The following is a 20,719-nucleotide window of genomic DNA, read 5'->3' as shown; positions in this document are numbered from 1 at the left end:
GCCCTTCACATGAATTTGTGCTTCAAGTAGTTTCAAACACGCAAGTCCCTCTAAGCACTTTGCATCCGCCTATTATCCAGGGTTAAAATAAAATCAAACCTATGCCACTGTGATTTTTCTTGAGGGAGTTACTAAGCTTCTTTTCTTGGGTTCCATGGACGGAACCACCGGAGAGAAACAGGGCAGAAATACTGGGTGGGGGAGGGCCACAACACAATGCAAACAAACGGGTTAAAAGTCAGATACACAAAGAAAAGTGTAGAGGTATTTGAATTATGTATTCTAGTCACTTTATTTTTGTCAAGCATTCTTATTTAATTTCAAAACATGCTAGTCGTTTTAGCTTTGTCATCTTTTTTTTATGCCTAAGGTTTATAATGCAGCACTGGGACTTTGTATGCATTGCTAAATATGTCATTGTTTTTCTTGTATCAATTTTCACACCTGTGGTTTTTCGTGCCAGAATAAATATATTTACACAGAGCAAGCAGTATTTTTTCAGCACATCATTGTTGGTATCCTTTTCGTGAAACGGCGATGTTAGCCGTCGCAGCTGGACTAAAGTTTCCGATGGTGCTTTCTTTTTTTAATTAAGAGAGAAGCTGGCATTGAGCCTGAACTTCTTTTATTTTCAGAGTCATCTGTATAAAATTTTCAGGGTACATTTATAGCAAATATATAAAAGATACTACGAAGTTTCATAAAGCTGTACCTATGAGTTCCTAAGTTACCATATTTTCCGAACTATAAGTCGCACCCGTGTATAATCTGCACTCCCGTATATTGAGCTGTTTTCGCAAAAACGTTGGTAGAGTGCAGCCCGCTTATAACGAACCCGGAAATAGTGAATGGATCTCAATTTCCCATTAACGTTTCTACATTCGCAATGAGATACAAGCCCGCTTTGAACGAAAAACCACGGGAGGCCTACCACAAATATAGCGAGAAAAAGCTACAAAGACATACTCCAAGTGCAAGAAAAGCTATTTACGATGTACTTCTAGAAAATAACTGCAAAAACAAACAACTGCACACCGACAACGGAACTAGGGCGACCGCCACGCTTCGTCAGAGCGCGGGACGAATTCATGCAGATCAGTAAGTTGTCTCCTCCGCATTACGCGTGACGTGCACTGTTGCGCATGCATGTCGTGCGGGAAATTTAGGGTTTTCGGCCGTCCCCATCCACTCCGTGTTTTTTTTTTTAACTTCCGTTTCACTGTCTGACTACGGACCTACAGGAAAGTTTCTGTCGACACTGACATGGACCACCCACGACGCACTCAAGAACCCTACCCGACTGAATTTACCGCTGCCGACCATGACTATCCCCGGATTTTGTGAAATATGTCGCTCCCTGGACCACCAACAGCAAAAAGAAAGGTCCTGTCACTGAAGGTGAAGCAGACAATCCTGGAAGACGTTCGACTTGGTTTGAAGGAATCCGCGATTGCCAAGAAGTATGAGATACCTTTGTCGACACTGTCAGCAGTGATTAAGAACACCGACAAAATTGACGTGGCGCTAGTCATTGATGCTGCCTGCGCAGACTGAAAGAAACTATGCAAGCCAACGTATGAGGATGTCGAGGCTGCAATCTTTAAAGGGATACTTCATTGAAATTTGAAATATTCCTGTCATGTTCAAAAATAGGTTGAATATGATCCACAATATCCGTAAATGACAACCACACGTTTGTATTTTGAGCCTGGTGGCTGTATTAGGCCCAGCGGAGACCACGTGACATCCAACGCAATCGTGACGTAGGTCGTCTCAGGACGAGCAAAGCTACGGCGAGGCTGACGTCGAGAGGATGGTTTAGTCGTTCCAGCCACCGAAGCGGCTGCTTTTGTACGAATTTTGAGTGACGGGGTAATCTTTTGTAATCTTGTAGGGGGACAATAGCGACTTCTGCAACACACAAAAGGCATTCTTGGGAAGAGGGGAGTTCCTCCTTCCCCTCTTCTCTCGTCGTGGCCGGAGGCGAGACACTCACCGTCACTAGCTGTCAAGGTTCCTAGACGGGCATTACAAATGAGGCGTCAGCAACACCCACCAGGTGCTCTTTGCTAATAGTTTGATTTGTTTTAAAATTCCTTTTCGTGGCTTTTTTTAACAAGATATTGGTATGTTTGGTGTGACGCTGCTCCTTTGAACACATATAGACCAAAAAATAAGCGCCGAAATTTCGTTGTAGTATCCCTTTAAATGGTTTCTGGACACGCGTGCCAAGGGCGTCACGATCAGTGGCCCAATTCTCATTGACAAAACGCCACCTGGGGTTAATCTTTGGGCACGACTTCATGTTGGAAACAACTGGAATGCCTGGACCGACACAGCATCACCTGCAAAGGCATTGTAGGCGAGGCTGCATCTGTTGACGACACGGTGCTCCAAGCTTGGCAGGACAAACATCTTGACCGAATCTTCGCCACGTATGCAGACTGCGACATTTATAACATGGATGAGACGGAACTGTTCCTCCAGCTGCTCCCGGACAAGACGCTTGCACCAAAAGACCACAAGTGCGCGCAAATATGGACGGCAGCGACAAGCGCAAGTTGCTGGTCACCTAAAATCCGCTAAACCGTGGGGCTTTGCTGACATGCTTTCACTCCCCGCAAGTTACGTGCAAAATGGGAAGGCGTGGACGACGGGGGAGCACTTTTGGGTGTGGTTGACCGACTTTGACAACGACATGGCACGCAAGAAACGAAAAATTCCGCTTCTGCTAAATAACTGTAACACGCATCATATCAATCCACTGCTGAACGACGTGGAAGTTCTCTTCCCGCCGCCAAACACCACGGCCAAGCTTCAGCCAATGGACCAGGGCGTTATTGCGAACTGAAAGGTCCATTACCGTCACCAGGTAGTCGAGCGTTTCCTCATCGATCTACGGACCAACGTGACACCAAAGGACCGCGAGGTGACAATGGCCAAAGCTGCGCAAATGGTCGGTGACGCGTGGGCGGACGTGAGGTGCGACACGATCACACATTGCTTTGAAAGAGGTGGTTTTTCCCAAACCAAGCTGCCAGACTCTGCCGCTGCGGGTGACGAAGCGTTCGCCGGAGACGACACCCCTCCTGTCACCGGAATTTGTGCGCCGCTGGAACAACTCTGGGAAAGCACGGCCAAGGATCAACTCGTACCGTCCAGCGTTGACCTCCTCAGCTTCCTCACGACAGAGGACCACGTTGTGGCCACCAGGGACTCGAATGATGAAGCCCTCGCAAACTGTCGCCTTGTCAATGCGGAGGCAGGTAGCAAAAGTGACAAGAGTGACGACGACTCTGCGAAGTAGTCAATGTCCGAAAAAACGACTCTCGCCGTGGTGGAGACTTTCCAAGACTACTTGGCTGGCGCCGAGCAGGTCGAACTTGGACAAAGCCTTTTCCCGCGCTCCAACGTAATCGAGCAGGCGATCGTGGAGACGTCCCTTGCGCAGTGCGTACAATCGTGAATCGACGGCTATTAAGGAGAGAATTCAAATCGCATGCTGAAACAGCTGATTTCTCGCCTTTTTTTTTCTTCTTTGAAGTCCACATTTAGCGAAAAAAAGACGTAGCAAACTGATTTTAGACTCCTGTGGCATTCGTTATAAGCAGGCTGTACTGTATATAAGTCGCATCTCTTAGCACAATTCACGCGATATTTTTGGATTTACGAGCCTACATATTGCGAAATCAGTTTCGAACGATCCGCTGGTTTGCACATACTGTTTGACGCGCAACAACTGCGACGTTTCGACTTGTGAGAAATGCCCAAAGCAAGGCACTGTCTGGCAGGAGCAATCGAGTGATTCACAGCAAAAGGACATAAAACGTGCAAAATGAGAAGGTAGTTGGCATTATTTGAGTGTACACATGCTGAGCAGACAATGATTTAATGTGCCAGCCACTTGTGAACAAAGCTTTGGACCGCTAGGCCTAGCCTAGGCCATGTCACGGAGTTGACGCAACCGTCAATGTGTAGGCAGTTAGATAAATCTCGACACACTTCTTTCGGTGCTGCTAAAAGATTGGCTAGCAGCAATCCTTCCTTTTACATGTAGCAACACAGTTGCACCACGGCAGACCAAAACTGCTGATCAAACGGAACCTAAGAAAGACCCGAGAAAGTTTTCTGCAATGCGTGTATGCAAGCCCACTTACCTTTCAGTGTCACTGGACTGAAGCAGAAGAACACAGGACCATGGCTGAATGAGGCAACGTCCATCACATGCTGTAAAAGCAGGAAAATTCTATTTTGAGAAAATGGCAGTTGAAAGTTGCACACACATTTTCAGCATTGAGCTTGTTTCACATGGCGCGATTCTGCCTGCAATTTTTATTCTAGTGCCAAAGGACTTGTGGACACAGTTCGCATGCACACAAGTCACTGTCCTCAACTTTTATTGATTTGTTTTCTTTGGAGAGAGCAACATTGCAACCAAAAATCACAAAAATCGCAAGCAGGATTGCGCCACTTGAAACGGCTTTACCTGCGGAGTAGCTGGAAGTATGCAAGCTGGGGGACAGTCTATGTATTCATGGGGATAGGCTTCTCCCGAAGCCTATTCGCGTCTCCAGCTCGACGCTCGCCCACCCGCGGCGGAAACAGGAAGCGCTCTAGTGAGGGTCCCCCGATTCTCCTGCTCAGCGGGCACGGCGAAACTGCTTGCGATCGTGACTTGCGAAATGTCATTTCCGAATGAAAACAACACTCTTCACTGTCCTAACGTAGTGCTGCAGCCGGTGTAGAAGTGTACCTTACTGCAGAGTTTTAGTAATGCGCATAGAAGCAAACGAAAAAGCTGTGCATTTGCGTTAGAGTTGCGTGCCTCACGTTGTGCGTGCGCCTCATCGCCATGCGCCATCCAAGACTGCAGTTTCGGGCTCCGCACACGCGCAGTGTGGAACACACAAAGGAAACGCAAACACACAGCGCTTCTGTTCGCTCGTACAGTTGAACCTCAATTTAACGAAATCCGATTTTACGAGTTTTCCGATTTAACGAACAAATTCGGATTCCCCGCGCAGCCTATCCCGAAGAATGTCATTCTCGACTTTACGAAGTTCCCGATTTAACGAAATAATTAGGGGGTCCCGGTGACTTCGCTAAATCGAGGTTCAACTGTATATGCAATGCTAAAACTCACTACTGTTTCACCGGCTTCCAATGCCAACGAAATGTGCTGCAGTGAGCAGACGAGCAAGCAACTGGAAAGGCCGAGATTGGCAAAACGATGGGGAGTAAAAATGAAAGTAACTAAATGTTATGAAAAGATTATTAATTTTTAAAGAATTCTATTTTTGGGGGGCAGGGGGGGGGGGGGGGGGGGGGCATTTGGTGTGGAAGGATATTGGAGGTGACTTTGGACGCTTTGCCGATTGTCAAAAGTCATACTTTACACACAATTAATGTAATTTTACATGGATTTCTCACATTAGCTAGAATGTTTTCATTGATTTTAGACTATTTTTATTTTATTACTTGGTAATTAAAAATGCTGCAATTGGCACCAGTGATGATAATTAGCACATCTTTGATTGTCATACTTGTTCACGTGTTTGAAATTAGATCATAAACAACAAATTATACACCAACTCATGTTTACAAACAAACCGGAGCGCCCGGAGCGCCCCTAGCGGACGCCACCGGCGCCGCGCATGCGCGATGGGGGTGTGGGCAAGAAGCTCTCCGTCGCCCATAAACAAACCATTGAAATGCGATGTTGTCGGCGTCGGTGTGAGTCCCCGCACTCTTTTTGGCGTTGAAATTGTTGATTCTACGTCCTCCTAACGATGTCTGACTACTTGAGCGGCGTCAGCGAAATTACCGAGGCTCGTTACACCGCAAAACTTCGCATGAATCATCTGACATGCGGCGATTCATTCCGCGTGGACGCCGCAGAATGTACGCTAAAGCCTGATTCATATGATGAGATTTCGCTCGCAATTTTCGGTAGCGACGTCGCTCGGACTGCAAAAGCGTGAACCGTAGCTGAGATGTCGACGTCAATACTGAAAATCGCAAGCAGAATTTAACCAAGTGAATCAGGCATAACAAGTCTGTGATGGCCACTGGTAACAATGATCAACATCTCCTTGTATCTACTGTTTACAACCAGCCTGCTTACCAACCTTCAAACTTAAGTCTTTTGAGGCCTGCACTTACTTCTTATCGCAAGTACCAGGCCCATGTTTAGTCTACGGGCCGGTGTCCTCTAAAAGAGCAGACAACAAGCAGAAACGTTTGAAAGAGCAGACGACAGTTCGAACGATCAGGCGGCCGTTTGAACTTGAAGATGCACTGAACGTAGTCCGCAGGTGGTCCGTACAACTTGACGATGTTCCGGCGCTCATTATGGAACAAAACAAATAAATTTGATGACCAGGAGTATCCATGAATTCAACCCAAAATGCTTCTTGCCCAAGCAATCATGGTCCGACGGCGTGTGGTTTTCCCTACTCACGGCACATATCCGCGTTCTTGGACGAACCGAGCGCATGAAAACTGACCTTCAAACTTTCTCGACACTTCTGGTAAAGACCCAGTCGCAGCATTTTGACGAGAAGGCAGGTTTTTGTCTGGTTCCTTTCAAAACAATGCAGGAATACACGTTTCACATGGGCACTTCCGTCCACAGCCCCAGACCGGAAGTGCGTCCGACGCGCCACCACCGCGGCGCGACGTAACAGAGATGAGTTTGTGTATATTACAGCTTGAAAAAGTATGTATTAAATTATCTGAATTTTAATATTATTAATACAAATCGCGGCAATGTATGCTTCCAATTAACGCCAAGATCACGAAAATATGACATTTAACCATAATAGTCTTTCCGGAAAGGTATAATCTTGTTTTCTTTTTAGCATATGAAAAACTCTGACATCGCTATCAAGATAGACAAACAGTCAAACACTGGATGTATAAAGTCCTATGCGTCACGTGTTGCTATAAAAAACACACACTTCAGCTGTTTGACTGGGATTCTGTCTTTGGGTTGTTGCAGTGAGAGCAGCATTTATTAATTAATATGTTTTGTGGACATATTGTAAAAATCTTAATTATTCTCTTTACCTTGTGTTGGGAATAATGTTAAACCAATTAATCATCTAAATATCTAGAAACCCATTCAAAAACCTGCAGTTAACTATTTCCCATGACAATTATATGAGCGAGAAAAAGGCAGCGAGAACACACAAATATCAGCACTGATTTTTTCAACAACTACAAATATCAGCCCGGATCAAACATGTATGTCACAAAATAAAGTTTCCGCGAACAAATTCTCCAACTAAATAATTATGATGTGAGATACATCTTGAGTTATGAAAGAATCCGAAATTAAGGCCTACATCAAGAAATTAAATCCAAAATAGAGGTTGGTTTTGGTTTAGCTCCAGAATTAAAGTGTGCATTCTTGGGTAAATATTATGCTAAACACCATTCTTGTTTTCAGATTAAAGAGGTGACCTGTGCTCATAACACCCTAGCTTCCTCGTATCAGTAGAAATAATTTGTGTCGCTCAGTGAAGCCAGCATACTAGACAGGCTCAACAGCGGCACGCATCTCCGACCCTCACTATAACCCCCATTTTGAAAAATGAGTGGCGCCACCTATAGTAAGTTGGAGTCGCGAATACCCATGAACCCTTCTACGTCTGCCTGTGCTACACCCATCTAGACGGCCCTCAGATAGTATGCAAGCATGAACTCGTTCAATAATCCTTAGCCGTGGCGTAGTTCGGCGAGAATATTGCTCTTATACATGCTCAAATTTATGTGGTGTTCTTGTTCTGCAGCAGTTTGAAGACACTCTTCCCTGTGTCGGTCATTGCTGGGCCCTTCCAGGCTCACCCAAGTGTGTTACACCTTCTTAAAGAGGACCCTTGCACAATGTGCTTGCTTTGCAGGAGCTTGACGTCCTTGACACTACAGGGCTTGGGTACTTGTGCACTCGTGAGCTGCATGATTATTCTGAGTGCTGCGTCCCGGAAATATAGGGCTTAGTTTGAGCATTTCTATTTTATTAACAATATATTTAGTTTATTTCTTATAGTGGACCGATTTACTTTTTAACCTTTGAGAGTTTGACTGCTTGGCACTGAAATAAATGTTAAAGACTGGACCCTTTCCACTCAGTCAGCCCTTTGCTTCTTGACTAACTACAAAATGGAAGTGGCATTAATTCTAGTCACAAGGCTGCACAGTTTAGATACTTGGCGTACTTCCCAAAGTATGAGATCGTATAATTTTTAATATTTCAAAAATGGCTAGGTTCGAATTCGCACAGGTAAAAATCTCTCAAGCTGGGGTTTCAGACGCCAATACCGTCTCGGGTGGCACAGCCTCAGAAGTGTGCGTCACCAATATTGTGATGGCAGAGCTGGTTGGTTGCTGCAGTGAATGCAGAATAAAAGTGTAACTGGCAGCATGTCTAGTGTCGCTGGCATAAGATGTTTATTCATCAGTGTTGCAAGCCTTTATTGGCATTGCAAAAAGGACAAAAAACTGCTATGTTCCGCCGCACGTGCTACGTCGGTTGTCACTTCCCAACAACTCTCTGTAGTGTAGTGTTAGTATAGAGTTTAGCTTAGTCAGCATTGACACTTTCATATCCGAAGCACGAGCCTTGGCCTGCAGGTCACGCAGGCAAGTCATTTCGCAAGGATGTTACGTTCGCATTGACGTTCCATTGTTCAAACCTACCTGATCCGTCGCGTGACAGAAATTCCGTGCGGCACAAGAAGTGAAGCGAAGAATTTCTGCATAGCCTGCTTCCCCTCAACGTGCTAGAGTTCCGGGGCTTCGTTTCTGTGTAAGTATACCGTGCCTTCCCAGATTCCACTCACAAAATGGAGACTGCGCAGCTGCACGTCAACTTTGGTACGTGAAGAGAGTCCAGTCACGATCATCAAAGATACTTGAACTCAAGCAGTAAATCAAGCAAAGTACACAAAGTCACAATGTACTCAAAAAACAAGGGACACAAAACGTTTCATCCGCACAATGCCCACACCAGACTTCAAACGAGCGCCATTTAACTTGCCCACTCATACGCGTCCGAGGAGCGAGGTGACATCACTTATAAACGCACTGGATTGGCTGTGGAGGCCCCTAGCCTTTCACTGCGGTTCAACGCAAGATGAAATTAAGTATAGCTTTGTCTCTCTCTCTGTCTCACTTTTTTAAGTTTTTTTTGTTTCTTCGCGTTCTCGTTTTGTGTTTTGGCCGTCATCCGTCTAAAGCGTTTTGTCATCTCCTACTTGGTTGGATCTCGTTTTGTCTGCATGGATACACCTTGAGCTTTCGGTTGTCATGTCAAACACGGCTTCGACCTCGAAGAAACAGCAGCAATGAGCATGAAAGGTGACCGCAGAGCTCGGAAGCAGCTGCGGCACGCCACATACAAAGACACCGAAGACGACCTCTCCGAATGTTTCATCGATGCAAGAACGACAACCGTCTCCATCGGCAAACCCGTGCTACTTGGGAATGCCAGAGACTTTGCGTTTCTGCTGAACTTGCCGAGTTCAGCCCTGGGAAATGGGTGGCTCCGTCACGGGATTGTTTACAAGTTTACCGTCAGGGAGGCTGCATCCGTGGAGAAGGAGAAAATGGAGTTGTGGCTCGCAAAAAACCCGGATGAAATCTACAGCTACGTCAAGGTAGACATCTACAACGCAGACGAGACTGCCTCGTTTTATCAGATAAGGCCTGTGTGCACGAGAGCAGTAAAGCACGACGAATGCGTCAATGGCAAGCACAGCAAGGTGCGTAAAACCGTGCTTCTGTGCTGCAGTTTGCGCAGCAGTGAGAGGTGCTTGCCTTTCGCCATTGGAACGGCGGAGGAATTGAGACAGCACCAACGCCTGGATGACTTGGGAACTCCTCTCTGAATGGCTTTTAAAGCTAAACAAGGTGATGATCCAGCAAAAGTGGAAGATCCTCCTAATCCTGGAAAACAGCTCAGCACATCACGTGAGCCCCCGAGCTGATTTTTGTCACTTTGATGTTTCTCCCTCCAAACGCAACCGCCAAGCTTTAACCGTTGGAAATTTCGAAGAGCGCCACCACGGCTGTGTCATTGAAAGAAGGCTGATGATGACTATAGGCCACCCAAGTGCACAAGGGCCTTGTCTGACAATCTCCCTCATAAATGCAGTAGAAATGCTGAAGGCTTCGTGGATGGAGATCAGGACCGGTAGCATCAAAAACTACTTTCAGAAAACTGAGATTTCGTTTTCTCCCGCAGAAGCGTGACGACGCAAGAACCATCAATCAGTTACTGTGAACCAAAGCCATTGCTGCTGGCCTGATGGAGAAGGGGCAGACCTGGGACGACTTCATTAACGTCGATGAAGACGCGGCTGTCTCGAGAGCACTTTCGACGAAACTATTGTGCGGGAGGTGCAGCCAACCGTCCGGGACATCGTCCGACGACAAGGGTGATGACAACGAAGGCAACAATGGCAATGGGGTTGCTCCCTCACCTCCTTGATGTGCTTTCTCACCTAAGTGATGTCCACACTGATCAGCACAGCAATTTGGAGTGTGCTATCGTCGGGTCTGCTTTGTTCAAACAGACCGTGATTACTAACTTTCTCAAACAAATGCCGTGCGCGTCGAATCTGTGCCACGCTTTCTTATTTATCAGCGATCTTGAAGGCAGATTTAATTATTGTACAAACTTTTGTTATAGCGAACTCGTTTTGTGTTGCAGATAGGATTGTTGACAGCTGGCTTGACTCTACCATGAAATGCACAAAAATATCTTGAAGATACCTCCAGTTGTTCCGGCATAAGTCATAATGAGGTAATTAGCGGGCTAATCATCACAATAAGTAACATAATAAACTAAAAACTGTCTATTAACTTCTTGGTTAGAGAAATAAGCATATGGTTCCAATTACAGTGGTGGAACTGACAAGTAGTGATTTGCAGCTCTTGCAGCAGCGAAAGACTGGTTTGGGAGCAGAAAGTTCAAATCTTGGAGCACACGATTGTGAGCTTCCATGTCAAAGAATTTTACACAATCTCTCTGAAACTTAGCCCGTAAAAAACACTGCAGAGTGTCGGGAGACTCTTCAATTAAAATGCTATACCTAAAAGGAACCTGGCCCTAGATACTTATTTATTTATTTATTAAACAATCATAGGGCGGTAATTTTGCAGATGTCTCAACCTATTAGGAGTATGGATGGCATTGTTAGTCTGTTTGCATGACGTTGCTTTCGCTCGTATTCCAGTTGCTACTATTCATAAAGCAGATAAGTGGATCATACAGCTACTCTAATCTATAACAATGAATAGCACTAGCTATTCATAGAGATTAATGTGAGCAGGGTTTGCACAAAAACCGACAACTCTTCATAGGCATGTGCAAATAATGGATTTTGGGTTCGGAGCAAATTCAAAGTGGATACTGTTTTTGGCCGAATATGTTTTAAATGAAAATTGAAGACTTGCTGCATCTTTCTCCACGCTTTTCCCTACTGCTACACCATGCTTAAACAAAAATTCAGCTGAACTCGAGAAGGTTGGTCTCAAGCTTCAAATTGCTCACTTATGAGCTCAGTTAAATTTAATCTAGCCATATTTATAGACCGTAGCCTCAAAAAGTCTTATACATACATAGGGATGGCAAGTAAGTGATAGATTTGACATAAAATGAAACCTATAAAGGAGCCCAGTCATGCTTAATTGACGGGACTTATAAATCTTCTTGCTATATGCAATTATATTCTTCAATTCTGAATTTTTAAAAAAAGCACAATTAATGAACACAGGTAGTTAGAACATTGGTGCCTAACGTATACCCTTGCATAATAGCCACAGTTACATTTCGAAGATTTTACTGCAATATAAATATTAACAATAAATGTTCCCCAATCTTTTTTTTTAATACATTGACACAAACGTGCACCAGATTACTTCGAAGGTGAGTTGTTCACCTAAGTGCTGCTCTGCTGCAGTGCAACGAGTCGCGAGATCACGTCGGCTCCACGAGTATTGCTTCTCCACAACGCATTGGTGGTTGAGGAGAAGCGCACTCAAGGGGGCTAACCCCCGCCACGATCAACACTTCGAAAAGTGTGAATACTGCAGTTCATTTTGAAAAAAAAAATGTAAAATAATGTATTATATGAAACTACTATTCAAAAATTAGAATATTCGCGCTACCCTACTCTTCGCACATAGTCCTTAAGCATCTAAAAAAATAACTACTTTTTTTCCTTTCCAGTGGCATCACCAACAATGCCACGTACCACACACTTTCAGTTTCCTTTTCGAGAACAGCTCCCTTTTGGTGCAGACATGGCGCAAATTGTGCACAAATACAGCCTTTGGAGCAGCATGTAGCAGGTTGTTAGTACTGGCACCGTTTTCGTGCAGTAGTTCCGCCACAGCTATTACAAACTCGCTGAGCGTCATCAAAAGCGACGAAACGAGTCAGTTTTAGAAAGAACAACCCACTGAAGAGCAGTGATGCGCTGAAGTTACCACTCGTGCATAAGACACAAGGCTGGCGGTGTGAAAACAGGATGATAATCTCATCCTCCGCGTTTTCACTAAAGTTGTCAGGGATCGACGACGTCTGCCCAAGTAAATCGGTCCGACACCAAGGAAAATCCTGCCATTCACCTTGAGTCATGAACGACTGTCTAGAAAAATAAAAAGGGCAAAATCGCAATACCTGAACATCATCCGCAAGTTGACAGAAGTGTGCGTTGAGAATGACGGCCGAAGCAAATCATCCCACCTGGCCCTGTGACAAAGACCCGGGGGCAGCAGCAGGGCGGCAGAGATTGCCTACACCTAGAAGAAAACGCGAAAATGTGCCATAATGACGATTGATTGATTGATTGATTGATTGATTGGTTGGAGTGCCATGAGGACAATCAGGTAACATTTCTGCAGATGTACGTAAATACACCGGGGATCATTTTGTTCTTGATAACAGTCAATGCCTCCACCTATTATTTGTACTGTATGTTCCGGTCTATACGCTGCACCTGGTGCAGTTTGCAGGAGCAAATTTAGGATCAAAAATTAAGTTTTTGCTTAGATAGTCTGCTCCCGGTACACAGTCCACACGCCGTGCACAGTTCCCACCTAGTGCCTGGTCCGCCTGGTCCGAACGTAAAAATGGTCATACACAGCCCACCTTGACAACTGCCTGCCGTATCAGCTCACTAAGAAGCTGGTATCCCACCGAAATCCACATTAATATACTGAGTTATTAATAAAAGCCTTCACAACTTGTTCCAGTGAATGACCTAAAAGAAATGAATCTTTAAATAGTCCACACCCGTAGATAAAAAGTTTAAAGCCGGGTAAAATTTCAACTTTTAAACATGTGTAGTCTGTGGACTAAACAGTGCAGAAAGTATGGTACTTTGAATATGTTTAATCAAATTTGGGATGAACACAATAACTTTTTCTCAGGACAAAATTCTACTCTTGGTGAGCCTCTCACATAACTTTCCAGATATGCGAGAGCCCCAGTACAGATATCTATTGTAATGTGATAAACCATTTATTTTCCAAATAGGCAGCCGAAATCATCCTTAAAAAAAATTGAGATGCCTATAATTGACTTTGAAATAAACCTACCGTTTGCTTAGAGACCAATTTTCCTATGTGCCAAACTTTGCAAAATTCATAAAACCTATTGCCAAAGTAACCTAAACCTACATAATGTTCAGCGTGTTCCACTTTTCTTCCAGATATTTTTCCCATTTTATTTTTATAGAAATATTGCTCAGATCCTAATTTTACAAGTTTTCACTATTTGTAGACAATGTGTAAGAATTAATAAAACAGAAATAAAACCATTTGACACTATGCCAAAGACTGTCCTATAAGAATACAAATTGCTCAAAAGCTAAAAAAAATGTAATACTTAAAAAAAAAGACAGGGAAAAGGAAGGGACAAACACAACAAAGTCTGTGTGTTTGTCCCTTCCTTTTCCCGTCTCGGTTGCTTTATTTCTTTAAGAATGATCGTTCACTAGCTAGCCTGCGCCATAACCCTTATTTCTGGAAAAGGGGGTCATAGATTTTCGTACTTTCGTTAAATACATAGTAGAATTAAATTTCCAATGTTCATAACCATGGAAATGTGCGCTAGGTTTTCTCTCCAGGCAAGAGCAGTTGCATAATAAAGTTGGAGAAGATATGGGCAGCATTTAACGTGTAGACAGAATGAGCGGCCACATGACCTGGTTACGATTATATGCCAATTTTTATCATAGCCACACGCTGTAGTTGGCAAAGCACAGGGCAGGTGCCAAGTTCCATACATTATTAAGGTTCGGCTGTTCTCGTCACTGCAGCGATTTGCCATGAGCCGCTACCCGACCCCTTGTTGAGGCATTGACTGTCACGAGCCCAAGCCCAGCGTTCATGCAGTGCTCGTGTTAAATTTAAGAGCTGCATTTGTATATTGTTATTGCAGGTGATCCCCACAACTATGACAACAGGGCAATCCCCGTTACGTCATCAAGTTTACCGAAGGAGGGGGCTGAAAAAAAAAGTCTAACTTTTATCCTCGAAATCATGCCACGATTCTCGATCGGTGGCATTTCGTGCGAGCGTGCTTGGAACTCACTAGCACCAGTAAGCATGTGTAAAGTCAGAAACATACCAACCCAACATCGCTCAGCGGCCCCTTTTAGGTTTCGGTTCGGATTTTCGTTCAGGACTGCACTGAAACGAGAAAGGATTAACGTCATTCTTTATGTGCCCCTTTTGTGGCATTTGTCGTCCAAGATGCAGCAGCCACTTGCATAACAAAAAGGTGCAAGGATGGCAAAGCTCACCTGCATGTTTGTGTTCACAAAGAAGAGATGTGCAATAATTTAAAACTAAATGCGCCAACAATTCCTACCTTTTTTTTTTTTTTGCCTTTTTTTCAAACAAGTTTTAGAAGGACAATAACAATACCTCGGGCGTGGTGCCTGGAAAAACACTTTCAATTGGTGTATGTGGTGCCCTACACCACCCATGCATCAAAAATGACCCCAAAGTGGCAACAAATTATGCTGCACAAGCTGGCACATCAAGCTGCCGGCACTGCAGACAAGCGGGCATAAGGACGCAGAGTCTCAACTTGGGCCTTCGGAACTTTCTGTGGACTAAAAGCCGAAAAGGGACCTACAGCGGAAGAAGCATCTGCCATCTTCACTACTGTGCCAATGCCAGAGTTGCAGAAACAAACGGTATGAAACAAGTTAGATTTCACCGACCGGAAATCGAGGGGCCGAAAACGAGCCAGTAGCAGACGCATTCAGGGCACTATACCCTGGGCACAAGAGATTTTCACGGCCCCTCTGCTCTTGGTCGCTGTGCTGTTTTTGAAAGCGTGCTGACCTATCCTGTTCGATTACTTCACTGCCAACAGTGCTATTATGACACCTGGTAGGCCCAGAACAATGAATAAAGCAGAGGCCAGAGCTACGCAACATACCATGCACCGGCCACTTCCAGAGGACATCAAAACTCAGCATTATCACAAGCCTCTGGACATGGACAATTTTTCTTGGCATTTCCAAGGAGGGGAGGAAAGAGCACACAGCTTTAATGAGCGCTCAAAATTTAGGAGGGCACGCATGCCTGTACCTTTGACCGCGTTGCTGAAAAAAGTTGTCCCCGCGTATAGTGTAACTGGATTAACTCCGATCGTACGTGCACACGTTTGCCACGCATGGCGCTCAGCTTACATTAAGCTGCTTTTGTTCACGGTTCAACCTTTGCTCTGGTCGGAATAATATATACAGCTTTAAATGCTGCCAACTATGTGCATTTCCAACCTTGCTTGCAATCACTTAAACTTAAGGTTCACTATTTGCCAAACAACTGCAAGACATCATAAATATCTTTAGATGATCAACAGCAGTTGAGCTCACATTATAAAAGAACTATCTTGTATCAATAATTATCTCGCACACGTTTTAGCAATATCAAAAGGCACCATTAAACCCAGCATTTTAGTTCTGAACTGAAACTCTCGGCAAATTAGAGCCAGCGGTTTGAATTTCACCAACAATTCAAATATTCGGACCCATAGCTCCGACGTTTCTCAGCAATCCTTTTCCACGATTAAAGCAATGGTCAAATTATTTCAGCAGCATGTGAGATTTCGTCAAATATAAATATTTTTAGCCGGGCCCGCATTTCGATGAACTCATACTGGCCGGGCACTTTACCATTAAAGCTAACTGCATTCTTGCATTGACACTAGAAAATTCGCCCAGCAACCGAATGAGCAGCACTTCGTAAAGTGCTGCATGGACCGTAACTTCTAAGCCCAACCCAACCTTAGAGAAACACCCCTTTTCCCAAAAAGCTATACTCCGTTCACCCCTAAGCTAGCAGTGTAATGGGAGCTATGCACTCGGCAGACATATCCGCCGCCTCCCTTCCGCCACCGGACCCCGCTCCTGTGCCTGGGTATGGGCAGGAGCGCGATCATGTGGCGAGAGATAGACATACGACTGATCCAACAACCACGCAGCTTCCACCATACCGTCAGCTTAGCGGTGAACAGAGGGTAGATCACTGCTTGAACCAGAACAGTTTGTCGCATCAGAGCATCATAAGCCGATTCGGACTGGTCACTTCAAAAGTCACGCCAAGGACCAACCAAACTATTAAAAATGAAAACTGTGAATCGAGCAGTTCTGCCCGGTGTGGGGCTTCAATCGCATGTCATCAAAAGTTATTCTCAGGTTTGGTTCACGGCTTGTGGAATGGGAAAACTATGAAAATAAACTGAAAACACAGGAACAAAAGACGGGCAATGGTGCCATTGTGTGCTTTTAAAAGGCAGCAGAGCTGCCTCTCAGTTAGGTAGTGTCAACTTCTTTTATTGAAATGTTGAAGAAATTGCGGGCAGCAGCAGAGGCTTTATTTACGACATTTCCAGCAGAGCCTGTCCTTTCTTAAGTGTAGGGAAATACATGTTGCAAAATGTTTTGGTCAGAGATCGAGAGAGAGAAGGAAAGCCATAAGAAACAAGTTTACCCCAAAAATAAACTCGCACGCACGGGGCCATGTTTGCAACAACACACAGGCATACTATAGCAAAAAACAACATGAGGACATCAAAAATCAGCATGATCACAAGCCTCTGGTATAGCAGTTTCCAGGAAAACTAAAAAACATAGTAAATAGGCGCCGTTTTCTTTAGCCTCACGCCCAAAGCTAAAAACAGAAGTCAAACCACCTCCCAAGTGAGGGTCGTAAACCACCTTGGTGACAGCGTAGGATTCTAGTAAATGGTTTACAGACCTTTACTTTTTGCATAGTCAAGCTTCACTTCACTTATGTATTTGTTTCTTCTGGTGGCCCACATAGTTTTGATTATAGACTTGTTACTTCTGCTTTTAGGGTGGGTGTGGGGATAAAGGAAATGCTGCCTATTCACTATATTTTTTTAGTTTCCCTGAAGACTGCCATGACTGGGTTTTTCATGTGTTTTCTTGCTATAGAGTGCCCGTGTGTTGTTGCAAATGTCAACCCCTGTGTGCATTTGTATTGGGGTCGACTTGTTTCTTATTGCTTTCCTTCCCTCTTAGATTTCGGACTGGAACATTCTGCAGCATGCATTTCCCTACACTTGAAAAAGAGCAGGCCCTGTTCCAAACATCAAAAATAAAGCCTCTGCCGCTGTTCACAAATTTTTCCATGTTCGATACTCTCTTGGAGAAGAATTGTTTATTAACACTTCGAATTCCTTTATTTCATCAAAAAGGCTCAAATCAAATTTGGGGGTTTTACTTGCCAAACTAACAAAGGGCATCTTGTACGCCCCAATGGTGGTTTAAAGATTAATTCCAACCACCTGGGGATCCATCGACCTCCATAATTTCGATTACACAGAGCCTTCTCCGCAACAAGCCTGTCAGGCTACTGGCACCTCGGCCCAGTCAAGAATTGTAATTGTACTGTGCGTATGTGCATACAGTCGGAAGTTAGTCTGCTTAAAAAAAGTCTGGTGTCTCAGCTGTAGATGAAATTTAGGCAGTGAAGTACCACTGCTAGCCTAGGGTCTCCGACGTGCACCATGCAGTAGTGGTACACGACCACACGCCAGAACGATACTTATTGAGATCAAACAGGCAGGAATGGGGATTGAGCCCGGGATCGCCGGGTTCCTCAGCGAGAGCTTATGCTTCATGCACTTCAAGCTGCAACATGTTCACACTCTCGGCCACCGATCCCCGCCGCCTAGTCAAGAGAGCTTTGAAGCTATTCATAAAGTAAGGGAGGGGATGAAGATAGCATGTTGCCTGCTTTCAGTGGATAGTCACTGTTTCCCTTCTGCCACTCCAGGCACCACCTTGAAGGTACACTGACAGACCCCCAAAAAATCCCTTATATTTTTGCCAGGCAATTTATTATGGGTTGTCGGGAGACTACCCCATCAATATTTTACTTCAGAGTCACGTATAGTTTCATGAAAGCCAAAACACTCAACTGCTCAAAACCGAAACATGTGCACAGAGGTGCAGAGGAGAGGAAGTTGCTGGAAGTCACATGGCTATCGCTCCCTAACCAGTTTTTTTCCATTCCTCCGCTTCTGGGGCGTGTGAAGTAGACGACGACAACGAGGACGCTGCTTGAGCCGTTTGTAGTGCGATTGTTTTGAACTTGTATCCCTTCCCCTCGCTGTTCTGTGCTTGAAGATTGATTGGCCAGTACTGCGAATGACATTCCGAAGTAGCGGTTCCACGTCCGTTGTAACGCTGTTCCGTCATACCGCCCCGGCAGCGTCCAGCCACTGGTACGTCGCCCTATTGAGAATTATGCGGACATGTACTTCCTGTGTTCTGTGCAACAACTATTTTTTTCAATCGACGTATTTGCAGCTTTTTGGAAGTTAGAAAAAATGGGATCCATATTCTTTTCTATTTTTAATATTGAATGTGTGCCTTAGATGGCACTTGACTTTAAATATATTTGGTATGGATCCTTTTGAACGGCACGTGACCGTGGAAAAGAGAGTCAGCGCGTCTAAAACCGGCCAATTCGCGACCGGCAGTTTTCAAGCGGGCAGAATATGAATTTCGAGTTAGAAGTTGTGTTCTGGGTAGTTGGGCTCTCGTAGGTCATGTTCAAATGAAAACATTGGCATGCATAAGCGCCCCATCAGTGTCCCTTTAAAGTGGTCTCAAGGCTTCTCTAATGGCTAATTCGGCTGGTTATCCACAGCAGATCCAAACAGCCTTGCTGTTTAAATCTGCATTCTACTTTCTTTTTTTCCTTCAAGTATGAAGGGTAAATTGGTCCACAGCTCGTTCTGATTCTAATAACATAAAAATTTTGTGCAACACATTCTTGTCGAAGATCAGCCTGAGCCTGAAAGAAGTTTTCGATGTTCAATGTAAACCGAAGTCTGACTGACATCGCCTAGAAGAACCAAAGGCCGTGAACTTGCGTCTCGACGTCCTCAGTAAGATTGAGCACAGACACTACTTAGACAAGAGTACTGCTTCAGTGTTTTGCTTGGCCTCCTGTCAAATCAATAGACAGTTTTAGTGGAACGCACACTAAAGTTTTGCATACCCAAAGATATTGCGGGTCAGGAGTGCGCATGCACAGGACGCAATAGAAGGGTTAGCGTATTGTGTATGCACGCAATGCTGGGGATTTTGCGTTGCGGGCTAGCGGGCCTTCCAGGAAGCTCCCCAGAGATCTCGGGCCCGGCGAGAGCGCCAGTTTCAAGATGGCAGTTACCTCAACTGGCACAGCAAGGGCGACGTAGTGTTTGTGAAGTTCAGTGTTATGTGAAATTGCGCGGTGTTCAACTCGGCAATTCGTTCCGGGAGCTACTGCGGTCAAATCAGATCGCCATGCATCTGAAAGAGTGCACAGTGAAAATGTTCCCAGCTCGCAATGTGAGTGAACGCTACAATCTGCTCAATGCTAAGCCTCTTTGCGCACATTATCGCCGACAGATGAACGACTCTTCAAGAAATCACCGAAGTTGTCGCTATGCACCGGACATCACCAGGTCTTGAATTTCTTCCCACGATAGCAGTGATAAAAAGTGCCATTTCCACAGGATGACTAAGAGAGGATCCGTGATTGAATTTGGCTGCATACTCGTAGCCGTGTGACCAGGCAGATGCGGCTTAGTTTAATTTGAAATAAAATTCTGGGAAACATTTTCATTTTCAATATATCTCTTGAGGAGGGGAGCATGGTGGCGCTATAAGCACGTGGAATTCTACGGCTCTGGCAAATAGGATCAAAAAGATCATGCCAGATATTCACTAGGCAATGTAACGCACGGCTAAAACCGGTCCGAGCAGGTCATTTTTAGTGTATGCTATACTACTGCGTACGTAAGAGCCACCAACGCGACATTGAAGGTCTATTCACATGATGCATCTTGTTGGCGAATCTTGTGTCGCGAAACAGATTCCCCATCTGAACGTGACCGAAAAAGTGGCGTGCCTCCGAAAAAAGTGGCGCGTGTTCCTCGCTTCTGGAGCAATTCTTCGCTGAAACCTCACCGAGGCCTGTCAATCACCCGAAGAAGAAACGCGGACGCTGCCAATGGCCGCTAGACTTCGCTATGACGCCTGACCTTCGAGGAGCCTTCGAGGAGGACTTTCGGCTTTTGGAAGAGTCTGATTTTCGGCAGATTCCGTATCCGAGCCAAAGCCGAAAGAAAACAAACAGACATGGCAAGCGACAAGCGGAGAAGCGGTGTGTA

Source organism: Ixodes scapularis, unplaced genomic scaffold, assembly GCF_016920785.2.
Source record: "Ixodes scapularis isolate PalLabHiFi unplaced genomic scaffold, ASM1692078v2 PGA_scaffold4__175_contigs__length_147842914, whole genome shotgun sequence".
Lineage (NCBI taxonomy): Eukaryota > Metazoa > Arthropoda > Arachnida > Ixodida > Ixodidae > Ixodes > Ixodes scapularis.
The sequence above is the reverse complement of the archived record's forward strand: the minus strand, read 5'-3'. Positions refer to the sequence as shown.